This window comes from Anser anser (assembly GCF_964211835.1).
Source record: "Anser anser genome assembly, chromosome: 16".
Taxonomy (NCBI): domain Eukaryota; kingdom Metazoa; phylum Chordata; class Aves; order Anseriformes; family Anatidae; genus Anser; species Anser anser.
This window is the reverse complement of record NC_139737.1, coordinates 9,881,805-9,896,465: the sequence shown is the minus strand read 5'-3', so window position 1 is coordinate 9,896,465 and position 14,661 is coordinate 9,881,805. Positions and strand designations below refer to the sequence as shown.

Below are 14,661 nucleotides of genomic sequence, written 5' to 3'. Positions count from 1 at the left end.
TGTTAATTTTTTGCTAAAACATCTTTTAAAATTGTTAATCAGTTAATTTTGGTAGTCTGGTCAGTTAAGCAGATTAGCCATGCAAAATGAATTAGTGGTCTAGAAAGAGGGGTATATATGTTGTCTGGATTTATTAAAAATAAATGAAAAACAGTCCCCCCCCAAGTATACTGCAGTTTTTCAACATCTTTAACCACTTCCTAACAGTGTTGGTTTTCTGTGATTCTTATTCAGTGCCAGAAGAGCTTTTCTCTTCCAGCTATGCTAATTAAAATTTCTTGGACACTGCATATTCTCTCTAACTGTAGTCAAGCATTCTGCAATCAAATTGCTGCAAACAGTGTACGGAAAACTTATTAAAATAATACAGAAATTAGTTAAAACTTTCCATTTGTCAAAAAGTGCCAGTTCAGTTCCAGAAAACCTGGGGATAATGCTATCCGCCTTAGTTCTGATTAACCTGGTTAGATCAGAGAAACCTCAACTAATGCTGTGTGAATGACGATGATGATGAAAAAAAATCCAATACCAAAAATTTGTTTGGGAGGGTTGCTTCTGTTCTTTTCACATTTACTGTTTCTAATTATTTGGTAAGGGAGGAAGGGATGGAAAGCTACTTCTGTCCTGCAGTATTATTGGAAAATATTGTAGCCTTGGAAGGTTGCTTTTAATGGGGCTATTCTTACCTTTTCCTTGCACTTAAACGTAAAATTAAAAAAAAAATAGTATATGGAATGGAAAGTAATCTATTCTTAGGTGGAACTTCTAATAAAGAGTGCTTGTTGATCAGTGTTTGTTTTTTTTTTCTGTCTCTGAGCAGAGAACAATTAAATGTGCTGAAGAAACAGAACTTTCACGCTAGTTGTCCAAACAGAAAATTATCTTGGAAAATTCAGGACACAAATCAGTTACGTAGAGAGACTCCCATATGAAAGAACATTTTTTTTGAGAAGAATAATAGATGATGGAAAATGATGACCAGCTGTGTTACTGTCACATTAAAAATGAATGGCAGTGTCCAAAAAGTAAGCTATGAGTCATGTTTCCCTAAGTCTATGTATCCATTGGCTTTTTTTTGACTGAGAGTTGAATTTAATAAGTACATCACATAAATTAACCTTAAAGTCAAGTATGCGTCTTAGGGTATACTTTTGGCCAATTTTTTAATACATTTAGGCTTCTAAAGATTTCTTCAAATGAAAATGCACCAGCAGGTGGAGCAAATAGATAAAAATGTTAAATGTTGCAATTTTACAGCTACAATTATTACTATCAGCTTATAACTAAGTACAAAAAGTACTAAGTACAAAAATTTGAGGGAGTTTATTACTAATTGCTGTAGAGCATCGCATCAATGAAAAGTGAAAGCGTTTTATCTTTGTACCCTCCCTTATATAAAGTGAGCTAACTTTGAAATTATCTTTCTAATTGCTAAAACAGAACAAGATTAAAAATGAAAACAAAAATACACAATTCTGAGACATGAAGTTCTGAATTAGTGTTGAGTCTAAAATGTCATAGATTCAATCTAAGTATAATTCAAAGACCTTATGACCTACATGGAAAAAACATAACATGTAGTTGTTCAAAACCAAAACACAACAGCTAAATTCCAGTGTTACTGTTGTCTGTCATCAACCTGTTCCTCCCTGCACACCCCTTTTGTTCTTGTCCTGATGAATGCTCCACTGTAATCCATAGTGGAAGAAGAGAACATCCTGCAGAAAAAGATAACTCGTAATGGAAGAAGTGGAATCATTAAATGGCAGAACTCATGCTTTCAGGAGATGCAACAGGACCTCATTTCTCTTAAGGTACCCTAACACCATCAACTCTTTCCTGCTGTGATAACGTGATAAGGATTCTATCTCTACCAGTTGGTTAAAACTGAGCTCACAAGTCCAAACACATTTGTAATTGGCAAGTTCTTTTGTAGTATAACTACAAGGTAAAATCTAAGGTGAAACTTGTTTTTCCAGAACTTGACGTATTTGGATTTCTTTCATCTCTATATTCACTTGGTTTGTAATGTTTGTTTCAGAGATAGCCAGAGGCTTGTATTGTACTAGTAACTTCCTCATAGGTGCCCAATATTAATTTTTTTTATTTTATTTGGGAATTACTGGAAGGTGTACTTAATTGCTCCATTTGTTTGTCCCTTTTGAATACAAATTGTGGCTATGGCCCTGTAATGGATTCTGTACGAGTAGCTTGGCAGGTCTTCAGTTTGTGCATTTTCATTATTTCATGCTCTGTGAAAACGGTCTTTCAATTTTGAAAAAACATATACCACCTTTATGAGTACCTGAAACTTTGCTATACCATATTCTGCACACATCCTATTTTAATGTGGAATGTTTTAATGTCTGGTTTTAAAAATTATTGAAAAAGAGGATTTCTGCTAGCAAACCTGGGGCACAGTTAAGCTGTATTATGTGAGGTCCCAGTCTTACATGTCCTTGCCTTGCCTTTTTTTTTTTTTAAACAGATGGACACTGAACAGCTAGTCTGACTTAGCTTGAAAACTGTCTCTAATGTATAGCTGCAGTAGGGAATAATGGATATTATTTGTGTACTTTTTAACTTTCACTCTAACCTGTTTTAATTATTTTAAGCATTGACTTCAGCAGCCTGGCTTTCCCCTGTTGAAATGGCACAGCTCGTACTCGGTACAGCAAATCCCCCCAGCCACTATCTAGCAGTGCGGGGCTGGCGCCTCGCAGCGCTGTAACCCTTCACGCAAAGCAAAAGCTCATTATTAAATCCTGTATCCACACAGCTTCCCCCTGACCGCCCCCCGCTGCAAGGGGAGGTCGAGCCAGGCCCCTGCCGGCGGGCCCTCAGCGAGCTGGGCCCCAGCCCGGCCCAGGGGAGCCCCCGGGAGGTGGGCGGTGGCTCCGGCCCTGGCAGGGCGGGCGGGGCGCGGCTCCCCGTGACACTACAAGTACCGCGCTGCCCCGCGCGCCGCCGTACTACAGCTCCCAGCGCGCCCCGCGCCGGGCGGCTGGCGGAGGCCGGTTCCTATTTAAATGTGGGCAGCGAGGAAAATGGCGGCGAGCGGCTGAGCGCGGGGGAGACGGGGAGCAGGAGCTGCGCCTTGGCGCCTTTCCCAGGTGAGCGGGGTTGGGAGGGAGGGAGCGAGGAGCGGAGGGAGGAGAGCTGCTGCTGCTGCTGCTTCTCGCTGCCCGGCTCCCGGCGCCGGGCTGGGAACGGGCAGGGGGAGGGCGGGCAGCTGCCCCTGGCTGGGCACGGAGCAGCCCGGGGCTGGCCCTGAGGGGCGTCCCTCTCCTCGGCCTGCCGCCCTCTCCTCGCACGGAGGCGGCTCCCTGAGGGAGGGGAGCGCGGTCGGACCGGGTGTGAGGAGTAACCCCTGGGCTGGGGGCGAGGGGGTGCCCAAGGCAGCGCCTCCACGCCTTTACCTCTTCCCAACCGCTGTAACTTTGGGGCTGCGCGCAGTTAGCTGCAGGCATGGCTGAGGCGGCGGCAGGAGGCTGCTGCGCGGGGCTGGAGGCTTCTCGTGTCGCCGTGTGATGCGTATCGAAGTAGGGGGAGTTTGGGTGGAGGTTCTTCGTGTAACGCTGGGAGCCTTGGGGTCGCTCGGAATTTCCCAGTCTCGCGTTTAGAGGCGTCTAATTCTTTCTGTTTCTCAGCCTGGGTAAAAGGTGTGTGTTGGGGGGGGAGATACCTGGGCTAGAATGGCCCCATCTGCTATTCTTCTGGGTTTCTCTGGTACACAGGCGGTTCCAAAGACCTTGTTATCTGCATTCTCCTTCTGATCATCCTGTAGCGTTGGTAAGTTTCAGAGGTGACTTCTCATGTCTCTGCTAGTGAGGAAAGGGATGAGAATAGTGGAAATGAAAGGTGATTTCCATTGCCTCTTTATTTGTTTCTGCCTCACAGCTGCAGTGAAGCTGCTTTTGAGGGATGGAGATAAGACAACGTGTGCGTGTATATATACACTTTTTTTTTTTTTTAGGAGCGTGGGGGGGGTGTCACAGACTGCTGCCTGGGAAAGGTGTTAGTGATACTGGGGTAAACATGGGTAGGGATATTGTCTGAGGTTGACATAGTTCCCAGAGTCCTCTTTGGTTCTAAAGTTGGTTCTGTTTGTGGTTTCTGCTCCTGGTCTTTGGCATAGGCTGAGGTTTTATTTTAAAAGAGAAGCTTCTCACTTTTGTCAGCTCATCTAGTGATCAGTTTTAAATCAGTCTCTCTTATTCATGATGTATCTCCTTCCTGCTTAGCCTGTTAAAAGAATAAAGAAATAACTGATTCAGCCTTTAGTATTGTCTGTTAACTTTTAGGTAAAAGATTTATGTTATATTTTATTAGGAGCAACAAGACAAAACTGAAGCAAATTTGGAAGCATAAGCGTCAGTAATGTCTAGCTATACAATATCTATCATATATATATTCCTTAAAATATCTTAATATATATTGCTTGAAAAGGAAACTTAACATATGCTTAAATATCAGTCATCACTGTTGTGAAATAAATATTTTATAGTAAAATATCTTCTACTGATAACAGAAGGATGCAAAAATGTGTGCGTTCCAAATACAAGGTAACTTCATAGTAACATCTGTGTGAAAGCCCCAGTATAAGAGCTTGAGTTTAGAGGAAACTGACCAAATTGCATGTTTTTTTGATTTTTTTTTTAAACTAGACTGCGTGATAATCTACTGTAATTTTATTTGCTGTTAGCATTTGTTGTAAAGGGCTGTTTTTCTGGCTGTGGTTCTGAATTTCATTCAGATCTTTTACTGATAGGTCTTTTTACTAGTGGATTTGCTGTTCTGATATGAAACTAGAGGTTGGGGGATAAGTGAAGGAAGTGGTGGCAGGCAGAATAAACCCAATATTCAGCCTTGCTTTAAATATTGTTCCTGACGACGATGTACTGTTTCCAGTCTGCTTTTATGTTGGCATGTGAGTCGTGGGATTTCTTAAATTCTTCTTTTAAAACCCTAGTTCATTCTGTCTTTGGATTTATTAACTTAGAAGCTTGCCATATATACTTTTTTTTTTTGCATAATATCACTCAAATTAATGTATAGCTGAGATAAAATGCAGGGTGGGAAGGAGAAGGAAATCTGTTCTACGATAGAGTGCTATCTTTTGATCGTGTGCTTTTTTCATTTATACCAGACAAGAAATCACAGTCAAGACCTTTTTGATTAATTTCTCTGTTACAGTTGCATAGAAGAGTGTTTTGGTTTTTTTTTTCTTTAAAAGAGAAAGAAAGGGCATCTTGGTTATATTTGTCTGCAAAATCAAGCCACTGATAGCATGTGAAATGATATTGGACACTACAGTCTGACACTGGAGGTTGCTTCAACTCCTGCATTTAAATGAGGCTCCCTTGAAGATGTGATCTTGAGTGACTGTATGACACAGGATATTCTGCATTGTGTTCATGGAAGCTTTTTGATGATAAGTAGTTAGAAATATCTTAAATATTTTTAGTATTTTTTTAAAATACTAAATGACAGGGGAGAAGATGAGGAATAGTATTCTTTATGCCAAGGATATGAGAGGATGGTGAAGAATACCTAAACCTGGATGCTAGGGCAACATGCCTGTGTGCTTTTTTTTCTGTGGCTAGATCTATTGATGTTTCTAAACGTAATGTATTAGGGAAGAGGCAACTGTGAAAGAATTTAGCTGCTACTGATTAAAATCAGAGGACAAATATTCCATAGTAGATTTGATATGTTGCATTTATTTAAGGGAAGGTACATCAAATTCTTTTTCATCCTGTGTAAATAGGAGGTATACTTCAGACAGACCCTATTACTTTAATAATATTTTAAATTTAATTGGTGACTTTTATTTTCTGCTGACAGTTATCAGCAAGCTGATTGTCCTTGAAGCAGAACAAAATTAACTTGCTTCCAAACTCAGTCACATGAAGGAATTTGTCTTTTGTGTGAAGCATATGGAATTACTGTTGGTGAGGTTTTATGCTTTTAGATGTAGGTACAGGTCTTTCTTTTATGTTGTCTAGAGCCAGCTCTATTTCTGACATTCTGTAGAGGTAAGAAAAAGGCAGTTGCTTAAGACAGGGTGCTATTTAAATGAGAAGGAGGAGAGGGGCACCAGAGATTTTGCTGCCCGTTTTACTTATACCCTGGAAACTCATACTTGTTACTGCTGACAGCTTAGGATACAGCGTAAGGCACCTACTTCTGAGGCTGGGAAAAAGGTTTTCCTGCAGCAGTAGTCACTGCTTTTGCAATATGCTAGAAGAATGGAGGTGGTAAGTTCAGTTCTACAGGTATCTATCTACCTTTTGTCTTTTTGTTCACTGACTGTGTGCACACATGCTGTTGTTTTTTCTTATTTTTATTTTTTCCACCTTTTGTCACCTTCTTTGTTAAATGTGACTTCTGGTCAGGTACACCTAAACTGTTTGCTGTGAACATTCTTTGGTAGGTTGTGGATCATTGCCTTCTTAGAAACTTTATTTTAAAGACTTTCTGACCATCGAGTTATATTCATTTTTGAAGGCTACAAGCATGGATAGTGTCATGACTTCAAGCCCAACACCATTATAATTGCATTTTATGAAGTATATGCTAGAAACCTGAAACACTAGGAAAGTTCTCCAGAAAATGTAATAATTGTTAGGTCAGGGCAAGCAATCTTTTGTCAAAAAATTGTTACACATATGGTTAAACTACCTAGCAGTTGTGCCCTGATTTATCAGGTGCACCTGAAGGCGGGGGAGGAGGGACAAGAGGAAAGCTGCAGAACAATATAACTCTTATGCTGCTAGCCATAATGATTAGCACCTGCATTAGCCTCAGCTGAGCATGAGCTTTTTGTCATAAAGCCTGTACTCTTTACTGTTTCCACGCTTCCGTGCATGTTGGGATGTGTCAGAGCTGTGGAATGAAATAGTTGAGTACTACAGGTATACCCAGCAGGCCTTTTAGAGACCCATTTTCAAGGTAGGTTTATGTATATAGATGCACGGAATATTGTGTGTGTGAGACTTCTGAGTTAAGATTTTCTTCCTCCTTCTGTTCTCTGCTTCATGGAAGTGAGAAAATGTGTTGTCTGCTTTTTCAAAAGCAGCACTGAAACAGGTTGCGTGTCTAAAACCATTATCAGTATAGTGCACTTCACCTATCTCTTGGGTAGTTGTAGACTAATGCTATTTCTTTGGTAGTGATAGAAGGGGGGACTGAGTGGGATAGGGTAAAAAGAAAAGACAAGTACCGGTTATTTCCCTGGTTTCAGACTGTAGGGCTGTTTAATGTATGGACGAGACTGGCTCTTCAGGATTTACTTTGTTTGCCTAGTATCTCCATTGGGCTAAAACTTGGTTTATGAGTAGCATGACCCAAGAATTTGTTTGGAGTGGTGGCATTAGTAATCCATGGTGTTGAAACTTCCATGTGTGAGGTATGGTAAAAACCTGTTGGACACTGTGCTGCTTGAACTGAGAGGTTAGCGGGGGAATGGTTAGTTTAGTGCAACTAAGTGCTACCATGTTCTGCTGTGCTAGTGTTTGGGATTAGGAATTTGGAGGTAAAGCTCTGGAATGCTAATGGATGCCTCTAGGTCCCTGTAGATCATCATATTAAATCTGATATGGATTTAGAGATGTTGCATCATGCAAGCTTTGCATAAATTATATCTTTAAATGGGTTTGGTATTCTGGGAACTGCCTGTTATGGGGACGTCTCATCAGACTTCCTACTACAGCAAACACTCAGGAGGTGCGGTAACCTCAAACTAAATCTTCTGTGGAATAAGGACTTCCTGTTCTACAATGCATCATGGAACTGTTGACTTTGATACTGCTTTGAAGGATTCTTTGTACATTCCATTTGAAAAACCACATAGAACAGACAATGGGATAATCTCTTTGCAAGTATTGTGTTTTGAAAGTGTATGGTTTTCAAGTTTTTGCAAGATGTAGTTATGAGTTACTTTGCTGAAGCTTGTCTTTTCCTGGGAATAAGCTAAGGATTTAGTCCTGCAGGCTTCCTTTACCCATTTTACATAGCATTCAATAACCCAAATAATATTTCCACACTTCCCTATTTTGTATTTTTTTATACTGTAAATCCTAAATTATTACCTACTATTTGTTTGTTATACTAGCTCTTCTGTTTTAGCTTATTCTCTTGATTAGGCAGAAAAGCACTGTGTAAGTTCTACCCCTCTCTGTAGGTTGGAAGAAACTCATGCAGATGTGAAAATGGGAACATAAAAGTTGACTTCTAGCCCTCCTGAAACCTTCTAAAGGTGAAAGAGTTCATCTCAGTGAGGATATCTTATGCAACTCAACTTTCCTTTTCGTTCTTTTTGAATGTCAGCTGCTCGTCCAAAGCTCTAAGGTTTTTCTTCCCTAGCAGGGCTTATGGTTTTGAGTACCTCTCAGGATCACTTGGAGTGGTACATATGTATAAAGGGCAAAGGCAGTGAGTAAAAAGTATGGAGTATTCTGTGCTGATAGGTAGTATTCTTAACACTTAGCTTGTTAAGTCCATTGTTCTGAAGCTTGTACCAATGTGGAGACTGTAAGAAGTGATGAACGCTTATTGTAGTGATTTTTTTTCTGTTCATCTGAAAACCTCTAAATTTTTGCTTTTCTAAGTACTAGGCAGGGCTGTCACTGCTCTGAGCTCTAGCAAGTGCACAAGATATGAAGTGTTGGAGCATAGTGCAACAATACAGCTATTTCTACTTTATATTGGCAAATGAGTAGTAAGCTGTAAGGGTGCTAATTTACTATTTACTTCATATAATTAGTGAAATATGACTTCAGAAATCATGAGGACAAGGTCTGGTATATAGATGGGCTTCTTTCATGAGTTGCATAAGCAATAGTTCACTTTTTGTCTTTTAGACCTCTTACTGTTCTTAAAAATAAGTCTTTCAAATATTGCTGTAGTTCTAGAGAGAACCCTAACACTGCATGGATTTAATGCTTTGTTATTAAATGCCATTTGCCAGATACTGATGAGCTGAGTCATTTACATCTAGATAGTGGTGTGAAATTGAATGCAACTTCCAGTGGTGATTCAGCATGAAAAGTTCTGGTGACCAACTCACTTGTGAACCAACTTGGTCGAAGTACATCAGCCAATTTCTGTTCAACTTCTATATGAATGATTTATTTACTTGCCAAAAACCCTAAAAAAGTGACATGCATACTCTCTACTCCAGTATTTTAAGTAAATTTAATGGTTCTGAGTAGTCAGTCAACATAAGCTTATTTTTTTCTTTTCTGCATCAACTGGAAGAACTAAAATCTAAAGCAAAGATAGCATTCCCCTGTTTTTGCTGTGTGCACTAATGTGTAATTCTAACACATCACTGATCATCCTATGGGATGTATTAACAAATTAACCTTGCTGGTTTTGTCAAATGTCTAAGTTGTTTTCACCAGACTTGCTGCAGGCTAGTGAGCCTCAGATCAGGGACATGTCTGTGCTGCAAGCTGCTTTCAACCATGTGTAGCAGCTGATACAGTCTACTTGGATGAACTTTTCTGAAATTTTAGACAACCATTCGGAGTGTATGTCTGCACATAATTAACGTGTGGAAGTGCTGTTTCTTGTCTCTTGGAAGCTTATGGAAAAGGAAGTGAAACTACTTCTTCAACCTCATGATGGTGGGTTAAAAATGGTTACCCGCTCTGAGCAGCTTACATTCTAAAGGTATCATTTAAAACAAAAAACAGTAACTTATTTTGTCAGTGCCAAAGACCTCCTTTGGTGACTTCTTTCCACATAAAGTCTGGGCTAAAGATGCTGGACAAAACCAGGGAATTATGGCTCCTGTTCTAGTTCCTTTTGAGCTCTCTGCATCTTTGTTGCTGTGTACTAAAGTAGACGTAGAAGCATCTTTTGCTGTAGTACTTCCTCCTCCGCTTTCTCAATCTTCTGTGAAAGCCTTTCTGATGTTCCCAATGGGGATGTCTGGCTCAGTGGACAGATCTCAGCATGTGGCCTACTAAATGACCACATTTTATGTAATGTTAGGTATTGGTAGATTTTTGATTCTTTGAGCCAGTAATTATACCATTTGTTTGGCTTAGTTATAATTGTTAAGTGTTACAAGAGAGACTCGTTATAACTACATAAGAAGGAAGTTTCAAAATATTTGCTCAGTCATGTTGCTGTAGTTTTCATGTAAGTATAGTTGTGTGGTAGCCTTTTAAAATATATAAAAGGAAATAGATTCAAGACACTTTAGTTATCTTATTTGTTTGCTTAGTAGTTCGATGGCGTGTACTGGTGTATGTTTTGTTCTCATTTTGTAAATAACTTATTTTTGCATATTTGAAAGCAAAATTGTCAAAATAGGAAATAATTTTATGCAGTAAATTGATAAAAATTCCTTATTAAACAGTATTTAAAGTAAATATTTAATAATAGCTCTAAAGGCAACAAAAACAAGAGTAGTCTCTCTGCAAATTGTCCTCTTAATTACATAGAACAAAAGCAGCACCTCTGTTACCCTTGAATGTCCATTTGACCCCCTCCCCCATAAGAGGAAGGGATTCCTTTTGATCTGTATACAGAAGACTGACAGAAGGCATCCACATTGTGTGGAGTAGCTTTTGAATACTTTTGTGTTACACCCATGGGTTTTCTGCTGAAGCTCTCTTCTGGTGATGCATGTTTATAGCTCATAAATAAGACTTGTAGATGTCTGGCGTAGAGCAAGGGCTAGCAAACTTGTCAGGCTGGTAATGCTTATCATTACCAGATCATAAGAAGGTGGTAGGGGTGAAGAGTAGGACCCTGTGAGGTGTGAAATGAGTAGAGATTTAAGGAAATTCGAGGAGAGCCATCATTTGAGAGGGTCAGGGTAGCTTGCAATGTCATCCACTCTAGCTTTATCCTGAACTGCTTCATCTTCCCTTGCCCATCTGTCTGTAGCTGGACCTCAAATGACCTCTATCAAGAGATTAATGTGTAGTACGGTAACATTTCAGATTAGCCAAGCAATGCTATTAGTATATGAGTAAAGTTTTTCATTTTTTTCCTGTCTTAGCACTGCTTTTTGTCGATGAAACTTCTGCTTAAACTGAGGATTCTGTCTAGTCACAATTCTCAGGTTGTTTGAGCTGTACAGTTGAGAAAGCTTTTTAAAAGTCTTAAAGCAGTGGAAATTTCCAGGCTTCACACACGCGCGCGCATAAGATTTAAAGTTCTAGTCAAATAACTGCTTTGCAAGAAGAGAAAAATATGAAAAGGAACCGCAGACATTCTGGATGTCAGCCTGTGAAATTTTCCACTATTTCCTTTAATAACATGCAGGCATGCTTATGTTGCTGGAATTTCAGTTAGGAGTTTCATTCTGACTGAAACTTCAAGCCTCTTGTTGAGCAAATGATCCCTGTAAACTAATTATGGAAAAAAAAAACCTCACGTGTAAGAATGTACATAAACCAAACACATGCTGGATATCAACCATGGATATTAATATATTAAACTTGCCTTCAATTTCTTGTTTTACAGTTTGTGTTAACTGTTGCTGTTACTAGATGAATTGTCACCTGGCAGTGATCATCTTGTTTCTTGCTGCCAATAGTAATTCTAGACTTATATTTCCAATAAGGACTGCATGGTAATAGGGATCCTAATTGCCATGTCTTTGGTATAATGAAAAAAGAAAGACATTAGGAAACACATCCTGCTCTAATCGTATTCTTCTATAAAACAGTTAACTTTTAAGCCTATTTACTGGTTACTTATAAAATTATTGTAGCTTTAGATACATTGCTGAAAATAAAACTGAAGGGCTCTACAAGTTCAACATCATTTATCTACCTTAAAGCTCTTTTCTGTTGAATTCTTGTTTACAAAAAGGCTCCCTGACCTTTCTCCAAGAACTAGATGACTCTGTACTTTTGAATGTGCCTTGTCTTTCTGTCGTTACAGATATTCATTGTTGAATTATGCTCTTTTGGGTTAGGGCGCAAAGAATCCTTTATGTTATGTTTTTTGTTTTTGTTTTTGCTTTGCTTAAATGCTGGTGTGGGAGCTAAGGTGGTATATTGTGCAAAAAGCAAGAGATGTCACAGTAAACTGACTTCTTTCCTCTATTAGCTGGAAATAGAAAACCGTAACCCTTTAGATGCATTCCTATGGAATGCTGTCTTCCTGACGCCATGCACTGCACTTCCACCACAGCTCCGGCCAAGTCAGGACTGTTATGCTTCCTTTCTCTTACCTATCCTCCCCTTACACTAGGACTGGGGCTCTTGCACTCAGCAAACTGATTCAATAGAAAATTGTCATTCCATTCCCAACAAAAAAAACGACAAACCCCCAAAGTGAGCAAAACTACCCAGACAACTTTGGGCTTTCAGTTTACCCCCTAGTTGCAGAAACAGAAGTTCTGGTGCAAGGGAATGGCTGGGGTGGGGTAGTAGCAGCTGCAGCCTAGCAAAGCTAAAATTGGATGGAGTTCCTGTAAGACTGTTCCTGAAACAAATGTGTTTTAGAGGAGACTCAGGTGGTACCTAGGTGTAGAAGTTCAACACCCTTTGTCTACCCTGAGGCTGTAACTAGTAAGAGTTGGTGGAGTTATGTCTTATTACTGATAGTTCCCTATCTGTTGCATCAGCATTGGAAAATTAACTTCAGTCAAGTCAATAGGGATTAAGTAGATGTATTGAGTGCTGTTCTGAAAGCTGATGTTGAGAAACCTGCAAATATTTGATATGGATTTGTTACTAGTGTAATGTAAATAGGTATTGCTAAACAGAATGACCTGCTGAAAGGGTAAGTACTGCAATAATGCTCTTTTGAGGTAGAATTAATCTATCGGATCACTTCTGCAGAGACCCAGAAAATGAGCAACCCTGTGCTATTGGGCCTAGTGTTGAAAGACTTAACAGGACTGTAGGATTAGAATATATTGCTGCTTGTTGTGAAAAGCTTTCTCTTGTTTGTTTCTCCTATGCTTTTGTAGTTAGTGGTTCTTCATAGGTGGTAAGGAATGTCCTGGTTTCTAGGTTGAGGTTAAAGACTGAAAACTGTAAAGATTGTGCATAGTTGGTGATACTTGTTTCTAAGTCAATTTGCAGAGTAGGTTAACATATACAGCAGCATTTGTAGGATCAGTACTTAACCTGCTGTGGAACTGTCACTTAAGCTGTAGCTTTTACTTGCATCTAATGAAATTGTTTTTGTCTGAGGATTTGTTTTGTGGGAATGAAAACAAAATGGGAAGGGAGGACAACAAGATAGTACAGAACAAGTTTTGTCCTACTATATGCCACAAGTGCTTTTCATGCTTAGTTCTAGATTATTTTCAAAGTAAACCTGGGCAGTTAGGCCAAAATAAATAACTACGTGCAAAGCTGAAGACAAAGTATTGTACTCTGATAAAGTATGTTTACCCTAGGAAGCTATTGCTAAATAGAAACTTATTCAGTGTTTATATGAACACTTGTTCTAAAGGAATATGTCAATGCCTGTACACAGATTGATAGGACAGGTCAATTTAGAATATAGCCATCTTGCTTGCAACCGCACAGATGTGATGAAAGTAAGAAGTGGAACGTGACAGTAATTGATAAGATCATCAATCTCAAATAATACTTTTTTGAGCCAGGGTGGCAGTGTTTCCAGACCTCCAAAAGCAACATAGCTGAACCCTTTTGATTGGCAATTGTACTATAACAAACTGTCACCAAAATAATTGATTTTTTGGGGGGGGATTTAGGGCCTTATGGAATATCTGCTTAATATTGTCTGGGAACTTCCTTCCCATTTTGTCGTCTTTTTTTTCCAGTTGCGTATTAACTTTATCAGCTCTTTTGAGGTGAGATATATAGTTCTCTGCTTTTCGCTGTTTTCTTTAATGCTTCAGTATCATATGAAGTAAAGTGGTAATACAATGTGCAGTTTTCTTGATGAATTAATTAACTTGTGTAGGGACAGTAATATTGATAACCTCTACTTAATGCTTTTTTTTTTGAGTTATATTTACATATATGTAGCAGACAAAGCTTCCTTTCAGGGAACTAAGCAACTCTACTCCTCATGTAGCTTTAGGGTAAAACCAAATCTCTGGTCTCTTACTTCCACTGTTAGCTCTGTTCTCTCCTGAGTGATTATATTGTCTGCCCTTCTTACTGCAGTGGGAAACATTGCTCAAATTTCAGTGATTGGAAACCCCAGGTAGTAAGGTCAGCAAATCAGAACACCATGACACAATTTTGGAGAAATGTATGGCCAGACAGAAGGGAGATTCTGTTAATACCCTCACTGACAGTTGCTGTAGCGTGAGCTTGTACCTTGTAGGTTGTATCATCGAAAGACTCTGTGAATCCCATACTGGGGGAAAAGCTTCAGACAGGTGCGTGACTTCTCTATTTCAATGCCTATGTTAAAAAAAAAAATCACAAACAACAAAAAAAGAGATATCCAAAGATACAAATCTTACAGGTGCTGATCACCTAAAGCAGGAGAATATAAAAAAGAAATGGAAGTGAAGGTGTGTCTAAGTAGTTAAAATTAAGTGGTGTGAAACTTTGGGGGGTGGGGAGGAAGGATGTGGTTTACTCTTTCCTCAGCATTTTTTAAAAATAGGTGTTATGTTTTGAAAGGGACACTTTAAGAAAAGATGTGTTATTAAATGTGTGATAACCTATTATCATTTTTTAGTTGATAAAATGAGAT

At 39.2% G+C, this 14,661-nt stretch overlaps 1 protein-coding gene across 10 annotated transcripts in view; it reads left to right on the top strand.

Annotated features, from left to right (window-relative positions):
- The first annotated feature begins 2,937 nt into the window (after nt 1-2,937).
- The window catches only part of NCOA3 (nuclear receptor coactivator 3), an 85,629-nt gene continuing 73,905 nt past the window's right edge, over nt 2,938-14,661 (top strand). For 2 of the 10 annotated variants that reach the window (XM_083802160.1, XM_083802167.1), the window contains exons 1-2: nt 3,030-3,113; nt 3,738-3,792. The gene's annotated coding sequence lies outside the window, so the exon portion shown is untranslated. Of the gene's footprint in view, nt 3,114-3,737; nt 3,793-14,661 lie in introns of those variants that run through there. The other 8 variants (XM_083802165.1, XM_083802164.1, XM_083802162.1 and 5 more) reach the window with 6 other exon arrangements.